Consider the following 19,154-nt stretch of genomic DNA (forward strand, 5'->3'; position numbering starts at 1 on the left):
ACTATAATCACTTTAACGAGCCTTTCAAATTTAAACAAAGAACTGACTCTGATTTGGCGCGCAGATAAGGAACCTCCGAAGTAGTTTAATTATAGGCCCACCGGTAACCGAAAAAGAAAAGAAGGAGAACGGGACCCGACTCAAAACACACAGGACACACGGGGCAGCAAGCGAGCAGGCGAGACGAGACGAATGGCAAGGCCGATAAGCAGAGAAGGGCAGTGTAGAGAAGCGTTGGGGATGAGCAGGCACACACCCCGGTCCAGGTATAAGCTGGTATTCGAAGCATGGGTAGAAGAAGCAGCTGACGACCACGAGCACCGCGGTAACAAACTCAAGCCAACACCATAGGCCGCCAACCGAACCCCAACCGCAACAAAACCATCAACGACCAGGCCACCACCAGAAGAACAACCATTCTGCAAGGTGAAGTACCCAACAAAGACTTTACTCCCTATCTCTAACGGAAGAAAAGAGGGTACTTTACTCAGACGACTCCACCGCCGCGCCTTGGGACCACGTGACGACGGCAGGCCCCAAAGGACACAAAGCGCGAACCCCAAAACTGCAACCGGCTTAATCGACAGGTCTCGAACCGTCAAAAGGAACCCCATTGGTGAGCTTAAATCCCTGGCCCCTCATAGCTCAATCTAGTTAGGTATTGGGGGGGGACAAGAGTAGGGAGATTTTTAATGTGATTGTTCCCTCGATGTGCCGTGTGTTCCCCATTCCCAAATAAGTGTACTTTTATATGCCTGTAATTATTCTAGTAATTTTCAGTGTTGTGATTTTATTGTGCCTTTAATAAAAATACAGTTTTCTTGCACCAAACCAGTTGTCTACTCTATTTCTGTATCGCCACCTGTACCTAAGTCCGGTGTCTAGAACCCAGGGGTGTGGGAACAATTCCAACCGCTCAGAGACAGTCAGGGGCAGAGCTGACTGGGCACACGCCACCCCCTACACATTGTCAGTGTTTGCAGAACCTCCATGCAGTAGAACACTGATAGCACAAATGTCAAAATAAAGTTGTCCATGGTCCCTTTAAGGCAACCAGTTGGTGACGCGTCATCAAATGACGTCACCAGGCCCGCTTCCTCTAATTGGCCGTGAAACTCGCTGGGCAGGCTTAACAAGCCCCATCAAGGGAAATTAATTTCACAGAGCGGGATGGAGCCAGCAGCGGGATTGGGCCCTGCCACCGACGTCACCTGCCACGGACCCGCCGAGGTTAGTAAAATCCCGATCTAAGTCTTATTTGTGTTAAGATTGAGAGCACCATATAAACGCCACTGCATCCTGTTTTAATGCTGAAGAACCTGTCCCTCAATCAGAAGTTAACCCCTATTCTCTACTTGTAGTAAAGTACTGAGATCCCTCCTTAAAATGGTCTTTCTATCCCTGGTATCCATGTAATGGTTGCTCTCTCATCTTCTAATAGGCCTGAGTTTAAGGCACCTGTCATCAAGGGTATTTTCTTCAACTTTGATGTTTTTGATAAATCTTAGAATCGTATTGGCCTTTTTTTCTTACAACAGTTCAATTATATTCTCTCTGCGGCAGTGATTCTTTCCACAATACTTCTAGGTAGTGTTGGGTTCAATGGCGCCTTAAACCTAAAACAAAATATTCTCTTTGTTTTCCTTCTTGGATATAAGGAGCTCAGGACTGAAATATAATTTTTCGTTAATAGCCTATATATATTTTTTTCATTCTTGGGATGTGGACATCACTGGCAAGGCCGGCATCTATTGCCCAACCCTAGTTGCCCTTGAGAAGGTGATCCTGAATCTTTTATATATGAAAGTAAAAGAGAAAAAATATTTCCTGAGACAGAAATGCACACAAAACACCTCGCTTCTGCATTCCATGAGTTAATTTAACATGCCTCAGAACCGAAAACTCTTCTTGCTTGTGTCATTCATCTAAATGTTGTGACTAAAATCCCAGGACATATTCACTCACTGACAAGTTAACATGAGGTGACAAGTTGTGTTTTAAAAGTACAGTAAAGGGTCAACAGTGTCACATGCATTATACAGACTAAAACATTAATAGTTTGTGGCACTGACACATACAATGACACATATGAAGCAGAACCATAAAGAATATTTGTTTCACAGAGAGTCGTCCCAGAGCACAATTACAGAAATTGTAGGGAAACTAGAGAACAACGAATTGTACATTATGAGAAATATGTCCCGCTATTTATAGCGGCATAATAGTTCTATTCTTTCGCTAGGGTTTGGAAAACAGAACTCCAAAGTGTTAACTGACTTTAGGCAATTCAGGACAATTCGTGAATATCCAAAACTTTTTCCCATTTGAGTTAATTAAAGAATATGACATTTTTGCTCTTCTATAGGTAGTGTCTGATCAATTCCCATCAGCCATTGCAGCTGCAGCAAAATGGATGGGACCAAATCTCCTGGAGTCCCTTTTTTTGTTTGTTTCTTTGGCTTCCAATGGCACCATTAGTGCTTCTGATTAGGGTAATCAGTCACCTCCAGGATTAAATTCCCTCGAGGCCTTATAAGAATGTACTGGATAGAATTCCTGGGGTAGCCTGGGAACTTTCCCACCCACATCCCCTTGAAGTGGTGGGATGGGTGGAAGACTAAGCTACACAAACCTTCCACTGTAGAATTGCAAACCAGAAAAATGGAGCAGAATTCCAGCAGTACTAGGTTCCTTCAACTGGAGATCCGTCAGGATTCTGCCATGGATCTGACTGGAATTTCGGGGACAATTACTTTGATATCTTACTTGCTTTGTCTAGTTAGGTGGGATAGCTCATGCTAGCTGAATTGCCACCTGTCTGTTTTGCTTGGAGGTCTGGGGAGGGCAAGGAAGGCATTTAGAAAAGTATTGGTAGAGTACGTTTAAATATGTCAGTGTATTCAAAAATGCCTCCATCCTCTGCCATTTAGTTAATATACATTGGTGTTTTTCCAACAAACATCTGTAATGTACTTGATATTTTATTTGATTGTTAAAGCATCCTTGTGTAATGATGTGTTGTCATTGGCCTCAATATTTTCAATTAAATCATCCCAGTAAATGGCTAAACAAACCACCATATGTTAACTGCCATTTAATTAATGTTTAACAGAATTTAAGTTAAAAAAAATCCCTGGGAATACCATAACAGAGCAAACAGGGCATAATTCGCAAATAGTTAAACTTTGATGTAATTTTTGTCAATTCAGCCTCCATTGTATCTTGTCTTGTGCCAAATCTTGTTCGCAAATGCTTACTTATGAATTCATTTCCCTAGCTACTACAACATAGCCGAAAACATGTAGATAATACGTAAATTATATCTGTGAAACATTTCCATGTAAACAATAAGCACTGAAAAAATACGCAAAAGGTGAATTCTATTACCCAAAATGCTACAAATAACATGTCACTTGGCTCAGTGGTAGCACCCTCGCCTTTAAATCAGAAAGTCATGGATTCAAGCTCCACTCCAAAGATATGAGCACATAATCTAAGCTGCCACTTCAATGCAAATACTGATGGAGTGCTGCACTATTGTTATGAAGGCAAATGTGGCAGTCAATTTGCCCACAGCAAGGTCCCACAAATAGCAATGAGATAATTGATAATTGTTGTTTGAGGAATAAATGTTGGACAAGATGCTGGGAGAACTCCCCTTCAGATAGTGCCATGGATTCTTTTATGTTCACCCAATCAGGCAGATGGTTGCCTCAGTTTAATGTCTTATCTGAATGACAGTACCTCCCTTAGTACTGAAGTATCAACCTTGATTATGCATCTTAATAATTTTAAAAGGGTGACAACAGTGGAGGGTGTTAAACTTGACCTTAGCATAAGTATAGGAAAACTATCCAGATTTTCTACTCCTCATACCTAAACAGTTGGAAGAGTGATCACACAGCTGCTAAGTGAAAATAAGCTCATTTTGATGATTCCTGTGATTGAATAGCCTGCTAGCACGCCTTCTCCAGACTCACATATAGATTGGCTACTCACTCCTCCGTTAGAAACCCCGTACCTCAATGTGAGTTGCTGTCGTCAGGAAGGCTATGAATAATTAAAAGCAGAAGCGATTTCGAAGGATTCTGAAGGTGGGGGGGAGGGGGAAATAGCCTTCAGAATCACAGCCATGTTAACTAAGACAAATTGCTCATATGCAATCATATTTTTGGAATATTGTAAGTTGTACAAGAAATTATTTTACAGTTATATTTATTTTTATTTAGTAGGAACAGAAATTGCATCACCGACCCATTGGCTGTGCTACTAGTACAATGAATAGATCCAGCATTGCAATTTACTCACAAATTCATCACTCATGTGTTGTTTGATTGAAATGTCCTGTTGGATTGATATCATATCTAACTGATCCCCCATGTTTATTCTTCATTTTTGTTGCAGTTATTGCAAAATATTAGAAAATACATGTAATTAAAATAATTATAATAATCTCCTTTTGTAAAAACTATTAAAGCATCCAATGTTATTATACTACTTATCCTAACAAAGAAAAAAATGATTGGTGACAAAAAATCTCAGATTGCTGACTAGTCTAAGGCTGCAGGGAATGTATTTCAAATTCTGACATTCTTAAGTGTACCAGTTTGCGATAATGTATTAACGTTATTATAAAGCTACCCAGGAACATAAATAAGACAATCATGAAAATGATAGGGTGAAGTTTTCTTTCCTTTGGATGAAGAAAAGTCAGGAAATCTGCCTGAACCCACCCACTGCGATAGGAAGGCCCGAGGTTCAACAGCAACTGAACCTCTGTTTGACTCTTCACCTCTGAGATAAGTTTGCTGGTAAATCATCATTGTCACATCCTCTTTTTCAACAATATAGAAGTGATTAGCTATGCCTCATTAGAACTTGATGCATGCACATTAGCTTTATTACAATAAAGATCTATTATTCCATGGGTTCTGATAAAATGTTAACCTCTTTTGCTACGTAGAGCTGACACAGCCGTAGCTGTTGACCTAGGTCCACTTTGTCAAACACACTATTGCATGGCTTTCACTCGAATTATAAAACAAAGCCTCTGGATCACACACTAACTTAATTTAACTGAGCATTTATTTCTGATACTTTCACCATGTTTATTACAAATGTGTTTCACTCTTAATTTTATAAGCCTCTGCAGTATTTAGCATTGAAGAAATTAGTTCTCAGCATTTTCTTCAGTATTTTCTGGCAATAAGGATCTTGTTTCAAAGTATTTTAGTTTACTTTTTTGTCCTGTATTCATTTAAGCTAATCCCCAACCTCAGCAACTTGCAATTTTGCTTTTAAATTTTTCTTCTTATGTCTGCTTCTTTATATCATTAGGGGGAAGGCCACTTTATTGCACAAGAACCATTGCTGTCTCAGGACCGCTCACAATGATTGTTCCTAAAATATGTGACGGCATAGGTAGTTACACAGCCTGTACGCCAGAGAGCGCACTCTACAAATCTAGGGGGTACATTTCTGGAGACTGTTCATGACCTGAAGTATTGCTTGGCAGGAAAGCTCATGGGAGAATTGGGCACCAAAGTCAGTGAACCCTGGTAGTAGCATGTACTGGCCGTGCTAGACGTGCTCCTATCTAGCTATCCAGCAAGTTAAACACTCATTCAAAAATAATTCTTCTGAAGCCGGTTGCTGTTTTGAAGCTTTTACTTGAACAAATTTGTGAAACTGTAAACAAAGACAAAGTATGTTTTGTACATAAACTGAGTACTATACATTCGATATTACATAAGATATAAACATATTTACAACAGTAGAATAGACTAATTGTATAACTAACTAACATTTGAACTAACTTCTGTAACTATTAAATATTAACCTTTTATAAACATAGTATTATCAAAATATTACTCTGACAACGTTGCTATTATGCTAAGGAACAAAGATACTCACAGATATTGCGCTTGGCCTAACATATGAAGTCAGATTACACTGGATTGTAAATGGAACCTATCATAGCAAATTCTCCATTACTCAAGTCAGGTTCTTCCTGGCAAAACTGCTTCCTGGGTCAACAGGAAGAAAGGTAGGAAGGTCAAATGACCTCTCACAGGAAGAAAGGAACAAAGGTCAAATGACCTCACACAGGAAGAAAGGAACAGATGACCTTTCCAGCTTACAAACTGTTAACACAATAACCGCCACCAGAGGGTGCTATTGCATGTAAAAATGTCCAGAATGTCACATAATGTCCATCGGTCCAGAACATAGCACTTCCAATTTCTACTATTAACATCCTTTATCTAAGTTAACTGCTTCAGCCTAGCAATTTTTTTTGTCCTTGAAGTAAATGCTTTCTGGTTGGTTCCAAGTTATTTAGTAAACAGTGTTTTCTTTTCCCACTGCAGGTAGACCAATAAACGTGTTGTCCTGACATGCCAGAGTTAAATAAATAATTTCCACATGTAACATGGGTCAAGTTTTTTATGGTCAATTTCTTTCGTGTGTGGGTTTCTATAACGGTGGCCAAGAAATATATAAAAACTCAAGAAAAGAGTAACCAAATTTGCAGCTTTTCTTCTGCATCAAGTATCTCCCTGCAACAATACTTATTATAACTAGAAGGCTCTTCTGAACTAAACATGCTTCGGTGTTGCTGATAAGTTGGAAATGGTTTTGGATTGCCCAGGACAAGCAGTCAGACAGCATAGTGGTTAGAATGGAGTCAAGGGTGGTAAAAGCAAAGTGTTGTGACCATATGAATGGAATCTTACCCAATGTCTATATGAATACAGGTGTCAAGGGTTTGTATGCAGACAAGGAATAAGAGAAGCCCAAAGGTAAAACCTTGAGCCACTCCCAAAGTGGTCATCACAGTGGCAGGAGAAGAAGCCATTGTCTGAGATCTACTGGCTGCACTGGGACATGGTAAGAGTGAAATTCAGCAAGAACAGCACTACAGGTGGACACAGATGATAGAGAGTGGAGCGGGATGGAGAGGTCAAAGATGTTGGATGCTGCAGATGTCAAAGAGGAAAAGAAGAGTTTATTGCACCATGGCATCAAAATATGAGGAAAGGATAGTGTTGTGTTTGTACCGCTATACACAACTACATAAAATAATAAAGCAGCAGAGACTGAGAGTAACTTCAAGTGATCTTTACTGGGTAACTGGAACTTCGGCACTGACTATACAAATCGATACGTGTCTGTTATATACACTCGCAACTAAGGATGTACATCCGCAAAACAAAGTAGTCCCTTCAATGTTGTATACATTACACTTCCACCCCCTTTAGTTTAATAGTATATTAATGCAAAATTTCTATAATTACCATGCAGAGCCTGTCTTTACATTAACCTTTTTGGTTTTCTTAAAAGTAACAAAATTCAAATTCCAACATAACATTTTATTTTGTCAACAGCCCTTTTACAAGTCAAGTCTCTGGGGAGGCCTCCTCTGCCTCTCTGGGTAACGCCTCTCCAGACTCTTTTGCTTTGGGGAATGAGACTGTACAGGTACAGGTGCATCAGGTGAGCTATCAGCACAGGTAGAGCTCTCAGCTGTGGATGAGGCTGGTGCTGATGCTGATGAATCAGGAGTGTCTGTTTCCATGTCAGGTGAATCTGGGCGAGGTATAGGGGTGTTTTCCACCTGAACATCCAGAATTTGGTCCACATGACTGTAGTGTATATGTACCTTTAAGAGGAGAACTACTTTTACAGCTCCTGTATACTGTAGTACCGGCAGTGACCACACCTGTATATAAACACTGAGTAGGGATCTGTACTGTTAGTTTTTAGAATACCCTCATCTAGTAAACACCTGTTGATTGTTATCTGCAGTCTCCATCTATTTATTGAAGAACACCATACCTAAAGATTCACGGATTTAACAGTGGCGATGAGGCAGATTCGAACCTACCTGCAACTCTGCATTTCCTCCCAGGGATTCGCTCCTGGAGGACAGTGGAAGAAAGTTGAGGCCAGAAGCACGGGCGTCGACCACGAGCAACCGCCCAGTCATCCAGCAGAGATTGAGCATTGCAGGGGAGGCTGTTGAGAGCTGGGCTTGGTTCGCCAGTCACGACGATCCAGCGCAACAGGCTGGCAACAGGTACAGCGCAGACCCTTCCCGGACAGCGGCGGCTGGAGCCGACCGACGGCACAGAAAAGGCCGAGCAGCGTCGATGGGGTAAGAGAGAGGGTAAAGCGCACAGGGTGCAGCTGGGGGTTGAAGACTGAGCGGCGTCGACGGAAAACAAAAAGAGGGCGAGGTAAAGCACAGCTGGGGCTCAGGACCGAGCGGCGTCAACGAGAGAGGCGTGCAGGAAAACGCGCAGAGCGCAGCCAGTGCTCAAGGGCTGAGCAGCATCCGCGGGGGAAGAAAGGGAGCGCAGGAGACGCCATTTGAGCCGCAGCGGAGAAGAAGGGAGAGCGCGGGAGATGCCATTTTTGAAGCCGCAGCGGAGAAGAAGGGCGAGCGCGGGAAGAAAGGGAAGCGCGGGAGATGCCATGTTGAGCCAGCGGAGAAGAAGGGAGAGCACGGGAGATGCCATTTTAGCCAGTCTAACCACACCCAGGGATGCCGAAGAGTGGCAGTGTCACAGCGTTCGACAATGAAGTCGAAGATTGGGCGACATACGTAGAACGCAATGAAGTGTACTGCAAGGCAAATGAAGTGCCAGATGCCAGGAAAGCACTGGTATTGTTGAATTCCATGGGTGCAAAAATGTATGGCTTACTGCAAAACCTAGAAACCCCAGAGAAGCCAGTGGATAAGGATTTTGAAAGCATAGTGGCAATCCTACAGTACCACTTAAACGCCACACCGCTGCTGATAGCAGAAAGATTTAAGTTTCACAAAAGGAACCAGCATAAAGACGAAAGTAATGATGAGTATTTAACGGAACTGCGCAAGCTATCGAAACACTGCCAGTTTGGAATGGGACTAGCAGATACGTTAAGGGACAAGTTTGTGTGTGGGCTTCAAAGTGAAGGAACCCAGAAACGGCTTCTATCAGAAAAGGATCTTACGCTGGACAAGGCTTTCAGCATGGTAGTATCACACGAAGCAGCCGCACGGGGCGCTGCAGAGATACAATGGAGACCGCAAGAATATGGCACCAATGAAATGTCATATGGAGCAGTGAAGTGTTATCGCTGCGGCAGAACAACACATGACCAGAAGGATTGTTGGTTCAAGGACCAAGTGTGCAGACAGTGTGGAAAAGCAGGACACATAGCAAGAGTCTGCAGGTCGGGAAAGAAAACCAGCAGCAAGAAATCCCCACAGGAGAAGTGCAAAAAGGTACATAAGGTGACGGAGAGTAGTTCAGACGAACAGAAAAGTGATTCAGACTCTGGAAGAAAGGAGCTGGGTAGTCTGAAACTACATAATGTAATCAAAATGGAGGATCACCAAACTATCTGGGTCACGCTCAAGATAGACGGAGTCCAAGTGAAAATGGAATTGGACACAGGATCAGCCCTAACAGTCATAAACCGAAGGGACTACAAGCGGTTATTTTCACATATACCCTTGAGAGATAAAGAGATTGCCTTGAAGACGTACACGGGGCAAAAAAGTCTACCCCAAAGGAAAAATAAGGGTGAACGTGATATACAATGGCAAGGAAACACCAAAAATGGACCTATATGTATTGCCAGATGGAGGGCCACCACAACTAGGACGTGAATGGATCCGGAAGATACAGTTAGATTGACATGCCATACAAGCACTGACGGTAGAGGCCAAAAAGGATGACGAAGTCACACCTGGATGACAGTCAAAAATGCTAACTGATGCACAAGAAGTGTTCCAAGAGGGACTCGGAACACAAAAAGGCATAACAGTGACGATCAAAATAGAGGAAAATGCAAGCCCAAAGTTTTTTAAGGCCAGACCGGTGCCTTATGCGATCCGCCCAGCCGTCGAAGCAGGGCTGGAAGGTTTGGAACGTTCAGGAGTACTGTCCAAAGTGGACTGGAGCGAGTGGGCTACACCCATCGTTCCTGTAATGAAGAGGTCGTTGAGTAATACGCCTGGGGAACCAAAGAAGGTTCACATCTGTGGGGACTTTAAGGTCACAGTGAACCCAGTCCTTCACATGGTACAATATCCGCTTCCGCGGATTGAAGATATTTTTGCCTCGCTATCTGGAGGAAAACGCTTCACTAAAATTGATCTGGCCCAGGCGTACCTGCAAATGGAGGTAGAAGAAGCCTCGAAACAATACCTCACGATCAACACTCACAAAGGTCTCTACCAATACAACCGGCTGGTGTTCGGGGTAGCATCAGCTCCGGCTATTTGACAAAGGGCAATGGATCAAGTCCTGCAAGGGATTCCAGGGACCCAGTGTTATTTGGACGACATCCTGGTCACGGGCGAAAATGACAGTGATCACCTCGCCAACCTGGAACAGGTGCTCACTAGATTGAAGGCATATGCACTCCGAGCTAATCGCCACAAATGCGAGTTTTTCCAGAAGCAGATCTCGTATTGTGGCCACGTTATTGATGAAGAGGGGTTACATAAGTCCCCTGAAAAGATTGAGGCAGTAGTCAAGACTCCAGCACCGGAAAATGTGTCACAATTGAGATCGTTCCTCGGGCTGGTGAACTACTACCATAAGTTCGTGCCAAATTTGTCTACAGTATTACACCCACTGAACACCCTACTGCAAATGGGGGTACCATGGAAGTGGAATGACGAATGTAAACGAGCTTTCCAGAAGTGCAAAGAATTGATCACATCAAAAGAGGTGTTGGCTCATTTCAACCCAGCACTATCAATTCGGTTGGCATGTGATGCATCACCCTATGGTATTGGAGCGGTACTGTCGCACAAATTCCCGGATGGTTTGGAGAGGCCAGTAGCCTTTGCGTCTCGGTCATTGACCTCAGCCGAGCGCAACTACGCCCAGATTGATAGGAAGGCCCTCAGCCTATTGTGGGGAGTGAAAAAGTTCAACCACTATCTGCATGGGCAGAAGTTCACCTTGCTGACTGACCACCAACCACTTGTCTCCATCTTTAATCCAAAGAAGGGCGTTCCGGTGATGACTGCGCAACGGCTACAAAGATGGTCCCTTTTTCTAGGGGCGAACCAATATGAAATAGAGTATAAGGGCACGAAACAGCATGGAAACGCTAATGGGCTATCACGCCTGCCAGTGCCTACTGCGGCGGAAGTACCAGCAGTGGACCCTGTCGAAATATTTTATTCAACTATAATTGAACGCGTGCCAGTAACTAACGCGGATATAGAAAAGGAGACCCGAAATGATCCGACACTGTCTTGGGTATATGATTTGACGGTGAAGGGATGGCCAACACATGGCGACTCACTGTTGCCAGCATTCTCATCCAGAAGAGAACAGCTGTCAATATGCCAGGAGTCATTGATGTGTGGATCCCAAGTGGTAATTCCACCCAAATTAAGGGAGCGAGTGCTCAATGAGCTTCACGAAGGCCATCTGGGAGGGGTGAAAATGAAAAGCCTTGCTAGGGCTTATGTGTGGTGGCCGGGGATCGATCAACAAATCGAGGACCTAACAAAGAGCTGCTCAGGATGCCAGAAGGTCCAAAATGCACCACCACCTGCCCCTCTACACCCATGGGAGTGGCCCTCCTCTCCATGGCAACGGGTGCATATTGGTTTTGCTGGTCCATTCATGGACACAATGTTCTTAATAGCAGTGGATGCGCACTCGAAATGGCCTGAGGTGATCAAAATGTCCTCCACCACTATGGAGGAAACGATTGCAGTCCTACGGACCATATTTGCCAGGAACGGCTTGCCAGAGCAGATTTACTCTGATAACGGACCACAGTTTGTGTCCGAAGAGTTTCGGAAATTTATGAGAAGGAATGGGGTAAGGCATTACACATCCGCCCCGTATCATCCAGCCACAAATGGATTGGCTGAGAGGTTCGTACAAACCTTTAAAAAGGCAGTAAGGGCCATGTGCGATGACGACATTCCACTGCAGCATAAGGTGGACAATTTCCTATTAGCCTACAGAAATGCGACACATGCAGTTACCAACCAGACCCCGGCCATGATGTTCTTTAACCGAAGGTTGAGATCTCGTCGGGATTTGCTCAGGCCAAATGTATGAAGAGATGTTGAGAATAATCAATTCCAGCACATCAATGAGAAGCCGACAAGGAGCTTCAATGTAGGGCAACCAGTCTTGGCCCGCGACTACCGAACAGAGAAATAGCAAACAAGAGTGATATGCACACGGCAGGGGCCACTAATGTACACAGTGGATGTTGGGGAGAACATTGTGAGACGCCATGTCGACCAGATCCTAGCGTCACAGGAACGAGTCAACCCCATGTCTCGCGTACCTGGTGATGAACCCGACATACCGGTAGCATCTACCCCAGAAACATTAGCATCGGAAGCTGATGAACTAACTGACGACAGGGGGGCCAGAATTGCCTCCGCACCAAGAGCAAGACACTCAGGAAAGGTGCTATCCAGAAAGGATCAGGAAGCCGCCCCAAAGACTGAATTTATAAATGGACTATTTCAGTTAATGTGCATGTTAAATGTGTTCACTGTTTAATGAATGTTATGGTACTGTTAATCTAAAAGGGGAGGAATTGTAGTGTATGTACCTTTAAGAGGAGAACTACTTTTACAGCTCCTGTATACTGTAGTACCAGCAGTGACCACACCTGTATATAAACCCTGAGTAGGGATCTGTACTGTTAGTTTTTAGAATACCCTCATCCAGTATAAACCTGTTGATTGTTATTTGCAGTCTCCGTCTATTTATTGAAGAACGCCATACCTAAAGATTCAATGATTTAACAATGACATCTCAAAACGTTCTCTCCCACATCCACTGTATACATCAGTGGTCCCTCACTTGTGAATATTGTCCCTGGTTGCCACTTTTCTGTCTGGAAATCACAAGCAAGAACTGACTGTCCCACACTGAAGCTTCTTGTTGGCTTAGCATTCAAATGTTTGAACTGTTTGTTCTCTACATCTCGACGTACATTCGGTTTAAGAAGGTCCATGCGAGATCTCAGGTTCCTGTTCAGAAACATAATCGCTGGAGTCTGATTAGTGGCTGCGTGTACTGCGTTCCGATAAGCAAAGAGGAAATTGTCTATCTTGTGTTGCAGTGGTAGATTCTCGCTGTACATTGCTTTGATGGCCTTCTTGAAAGTCTGTACGAATCTTTCTGCCAAGCCATTTGTAGCTGGATGGTACAGGGCAGATGTGCAGTGCTTGATTCCATTTTTCCTCATGAAACCTTGGAATTCGTCAGAGACAAATTGTCATCCATTGTCTGTGCAGATTTGTTCTGGTAGGCCATTTCTAGCGAATATGGTCCTCAGAACTGAAATGGTCTTTTCAGATGTGGTTAATTTCATTTTAATGAGCTCGGGCCATTTAGAATGTGCATCGACTGCAATCAAGAACATGGAGTCCATGAACGGTCCAGCAAAGTCGATATGCACACGTTGCCAAGGTGATGAGGGCCATTCCCATGGATGGAGAGGGGCTTGTGGTGGTGCATCCTGGACCTTTTTACATCCTGAGCAGCTCTTTGCCAGGTACTCGATCTGTTTGTCAATTCCCGGCCACCACACGTAACCACGGGCAAGGCTTTTCATCTTTACCGTACCTAAGTGGCCTTCATGCAGTTCATCTAGCACTCAGTTACGAAGCTTGGGAGGAATCACAACTCGTGAACCGCACATCAGTGTTCCCCGACACACTGATAACTGCTCTCTCCTAGCTGAGAATGCTGGAAACAATAAGTCACCAAGCGCTGGCCATCCCTTCACAGTGATGTCATAAACTTTTGACAATGTAGGGTCATTGCGTGTTTCTCTTTCAATGCGGAAGTTTGTCACTGGTAGCTGCTCAACTATTCTTGTGTGAAGTACCTCTGCTGAGTCAACTGTTGTAGTTCTCTCTGATGTCGGCAGTGGTAAACGTGACAAACCATCGGCGTTGCCGTGTTGCTTGGTCCCCTTGTATTCAATGTTATACAGGTAAGCCCCTAGGAAGAGTAACTTTCGCTGCAGCCATTGTGCTGTCATCACTGGAACGCCCTTCCTTGGGTTGAAGATTGAAACGAGAGGCTGGTGGTCAGTTAACAGTGTAAACTGTTGACCATACAAGTAGTGGTTGAATTTCTTGACTCCCCACACAAGGCTGAGGGCCTCTCGGTCAATCTGTGCATAATTGCGTTCAGCTGTAGTCAATGATCTTGAGGCAAAGGCTATTGGTCTTTCTGAGCCGTCTGGGAACTTATGTGAGAACACGGCACCAATGCCATGGGGTGAAGCATCACATGCCAGCCGAATAGGTAAGGATGGGTCAAAGTGAGCTAGCACCTCTTCTGAAGTAATAAGTCTTTTACTCTCTTGAAAAGCTTGTTCACAGCCATCACTCCACTTCCATTGTGACCCTGTCTGTAGCAGTGCATTTAGTGGATGTAACACTGTGGATAGGTTGGGCAAGAACTTGTGATAGTAGTTCACCAGTCCAAGATATGATCTCAACTGAGACACATTTTCAGGTGTTGGTGCATTAATCACAGCTTCAATCTTGTCTGGAGACTTGTGTAAACCGTCCTTGTCAATCACATGTCCACAGTATGAGATTTCCTTTTTGAAAAACTCACACTTGTCTCGGTTCGCTCGGAGCCCATACTCCCATAACCTGATGAGCACCTGTTCGAGGTTGGAAAGGTGGTCGTTGTCATTCTTGCCAGTAATTATGATGTCATCAAGATAACACTGAGTACCTGGGATCCCCTGCAGCACTTGGTCCATTGCCCTTTGCCAGATTGCAGGAGCTGATGCTATTCCGAATACCAGCCGATTGTACTGGTAAAGGCCTTTGTGCGTATTTATTGTCAGGTACTTCTTTGATGCATCATCAATTTCCATTTGGAGATAGGCCTGGGCCAAGTCAATCTTTGTGAAGCGTTCCCCTCTTGACAGGGAAGCAAAGATGTCCTCAATGCGAGGCAATGGGTACTGTACTGTGTGGAGGACTGGGTTAACAGTCACTTTAAAGTCTCCACAGATGCGCGCTTTTCTTGGCTTTCCTGGTTTTGTGCTGGAGGTTTTCTTCATCACTGGCACTATAGGTGTGGCCCATTCACTCCAATCCACCTTGGACAGGACCCCTAATTGCTCCAAATTCTCCAGATCTCCTTCTACTGAAGGGCGAATTGCATAAGGCACTGGTCTGGCCTTGTGGAACTTTGGATTTGCGTTCTCCTCAATCATAATTTTTGCTTTCATGCCCTTAAGTGTTCCTATTTCCTTCTTGAACACTTCCTGAGAGTCAGAGAGTATTTGTGACAGTCTCTCAGGAGTGGCGTTGCTGTCCTCCTTTGCCGACACAAACAGTGCTTGGATGGTGTGCCAATCCAACTGTATTTCCCTGAGCCATTCGCGTCCCAGTAATGGTGGTCCTCCATTTTCCACTACATAGAGGTTCAATTGCGGTATTTTTTTTTCTTTTTATGTCACTGTCACTTTTATTTTACCTTTGGGGCACACTCTTTGTCCTGTGTATGTCTTTAACAGTACTTTAGTTGGCCTTAGCGGTATGTGTGAAAACAATCGTTTGTAGTCATGTACAGAGATCACTGTTAAAGCTGAGCCTGTGTCCAACTCCATTTTCAGCCTAACTCCTGCCACTTCTGGAGTAACCCATATTATTCTGTGATCCCCTGTCTCTTTCACACTGTGTAGTTTTAGACAAGCCAGATCCTCTTCCTCTGAGCCTGTGTCACTTTTTTCTTTATCTGAACTGTCTTCAGTCACGTGGTGTACCTTCTTGTATCTATCTTTGAAAGGTTTCTTGTTTTCAGTCACTTGATGTACCTTTTTGTTACTCTGTATTGTATCAGTTTTCGGCTTCTTATTTGCTAGGCAGACCCTTTCAATGTGCCCTCGTCTGCCACATTGTCTGCAGTCTTTGTCTTTAAACCAACAGTCATTGTGGTCATGTGACATTTTGCCACAGCGATAGCACTTCTTTTCTTGTTTCAGTGACATTTTATTAGTTGAATATTCCAGGGATTTTTGTTGAATTTCTAAAGCGCCACGTGCTGCTGCTTCCATTGATATTGCAATACTTAGAGCCTTCTCCAATGTGAGGTCTTTTTCAGACAGGAGCTTCTTTTGTGTGCTTTCACTTTGCATGCCACACACAAATCTGTCCCTCAATGTGTCTGATAAGCCCACTCCAAATTGGCAATGTTCTGATAATTTGCGCAACTTTGCCAAATATTCAGAAATGCTTTCATTTTTATAAGAACATAAGAACATAAGAAATAGGAGCAGGAGGAGGCCAATCGGCCCCTCGAGCCATTCAATAAGATCATGGCTGATCTGATCCTAACCGCCAATCCACTATCACAGAACCATCTCCTGAATCTAACAGAATTAGACACACGAAATAGGAGCAGGATCAGGCTACACGGCCCCTGGGCCCGCTCCGCTACCCATAGGGCCATGACCGATCCGAACCTAGACTCATGTCCAAATTCCTGCCCGCTCCCCGTAACCCTTAATTCCCTTTACTTCTAGGAAACTGTCTATTTCTGTTTTAAATTTATGTAATGATGTAGCTTCTACAGCTTTTTGGGGCAGCATATTCCATGGACCTACCACCCTCTGAGTGAAGTAATTCCTCCTCATCTCAGTTTTGAAAGAGCAGCCCCTTATTCTAAGACTATGCCCCCTAGTTCTAGTTTCACCCATCATCGGGAACATCTTCTCTGCATCCACCCGATCCAACCCCTTCACAATCTTATATGTTTCAATAAGATCGCCTCTCATTCTTCTGAACTCCAATGAGTAGAGTCCCAATCTACTCAACCTCTCCTCATATGTCCATCCCCTCGTCCCCGGGATTAACCGAGTGAACCTTCTTTGTACTGACTCGAGAGCAAGTATGTCCTTTCTTAAGTATGGACACCAAAACTGTACGCAGTATTCCAGGTGCGGTCTCACCAATACCTTGTACAACTGAAGCAATACCTCCCTATTTTTATATTCTATCCCCCTAGCTCTGGTTCCGTTTATGGAATTTAAATCTTTCGGCTATGAGCAGTGATTTGGGGCTTAAGTGGTCTTGGAGTGTGTCCACTATTTGTTTGAATGTTTTGTTTGCTGGCTTTTCAGGGGTTAATAAACTACGTAGCAGCCCGTATGTCTTTGCACCCATAATACTCAGCAAAACAGTGCCTCTCTTTTCTACCTTCACTCGATTAGCCTCACAGTACAACTCCACTCTTTCAATGTAAGTTGCCCAGTCTTCAATGCTGCTATCAAATGCTGCAATCGTGCCAATCATCGCCATTTATTTTTTCCAAACCCGTTTTTCTTTCTTTACTAGTTAGCTAGCGTCATGCAAGTCCTATGCACTTTTCACTTGACTTACGTATCCCCTGCCTAGCTTAGCAAGCGTGTTCCGTTTTCTCTACCTTCTCGCTCCTGTCTTCCAAATTTTGGTGCCCTCTGGATGCGATGCCAGAATAAGAAGACGTAGGTTCATAATTCTCGTCACCAATTTGTTGTGTTTGTACCGCTATACACAACTACATAAAATAATAAAGCAGCAGAGACTGAGAGTAACTTCAAGTGATCTTTACTGGGTAACTGGAAGTCGGCATTGACTATACAAATCGATACGCGTCTGTTATATACGCTCGCAACTAAGGATGTACATCCGCAAAACAAAGTAGTCCCTTCAATTTTTATACATTACAGTTAGGGAAAGTAGGCTTGTTCTTTGGACAGTCGTAGACTTCATAGTGTTCTAATTGAAGTTTTAAAGAGTATGAATGGAATTGACAAAATTGATCCAGGCAAATTGTTCACTATGAGATAAATTATTCAAATACCAATATGTAAAAGATAAAAATGAAGAGTAAGGTGAGAACTTTTTCAGCCATAGGCTAATAGAGTGTGTACTAACTTACCAGGAAAAGCCATTGAAGCAGACAATATAAATGGACGATTGAATACACTTCTGGAGAGAAAAGGGTTTGAAGAATTTGATGTGAAGTCAGATAGATGGGGCTAATCTATGATAAAGAGGCTGCGATTAAAGATCTTTTCCATTTCTAAAAATTCTTATTTTTTATGGGGAATGGAATTCTAGCAAAACCGTTTAATGCAGAGGCAAATAACTCCTTCAAAAAATAACCAACTAGCAATAGTTAGGTTATATATGGGTAAGTATAGAGAGAAGTAGCCAAGTACCCAACATGTTGGTTATGTGCAGCGATAAACAAGGAAGTTTCGCCTTGGAAACAATTAATCAGAGCCATTAGTAGGAATTAAGAAATTCTGGAGTTTTTCTAATGGTGATAAATATGACCATTAATGCGAAGTGTTGGACAAGGCATAAGTAACTGGCAGTAAGCATATATCAAACGCTTCTGTTTAAAATTAAATTGGATCATTTCGGCTATTTTGAGGTTATAAATATCAGATCAAAGCTCTGCAGTCCTGCCACATCCAGTCATGAATGGTGGTGGACCATTAAACAACTAACGGGAGGAGGAGGCTCCATGAATATCCCCATCATCAATGATGGTGGAGCCCAGCATGTGAGTGCAAAAGACAAGGCTGAAACATTTGCAACCATCTTCAGCCAGAAGCGCCGAGTGGACAATTCATATCGGCCTCCTCCTGAGGTCCCCACAATCACAGAAGCCAGTCTTCAGCCAATTTGATTCATTACATGTGATATCAAGAAATGGCTGAGTGCACTGGATACAGCAAAGGCTATGGACCCCGGCAACATCCCGGCTATTGTGCTGAAGACTTGTGCTCCTGAACTGGCCGCACCTCTGGCCAAGCTGGTCCAATACAGCTACAACACTGGCATCTATCCGACAATGAGGAAAACTGCCCAGGTATGTCCAGTCCACAAAAAACAGGACCAATCCAATGCGGCCAATTACCACCCCATCAGTCTCCTCTCAATCATCAGCAAAGTGATGGAAGGTGTCATCGACAGTGCTATCAAACGGCACTTACTTACTGTAGGATTCGCAAAAATCCAGGAAAATACAGTCTACATTGTAAAACCCCTGAAATGGCCACATTTTATGAACACAAGATGGAGTTGGCAGATCACATGACTCATTTCAGAAGGACATAACACTGCAGTATCTTAAAGA

The sequence above is a fragment of the Somniosus microcephalus genome, chromosome 10, assembly GCF_052327205.1.
Source record: "Somniosus microcephalus isolate GS21.2 chromosome 10, FLI_Smic_1.0, whole genome shotgun sequence".
Lineage (NCBI taxonomy): Eukaryota > Metazoa > Chordata > Chondrichthyes > Squaliformes > Somniosidae > Somniosus > Somniosus microcephalus.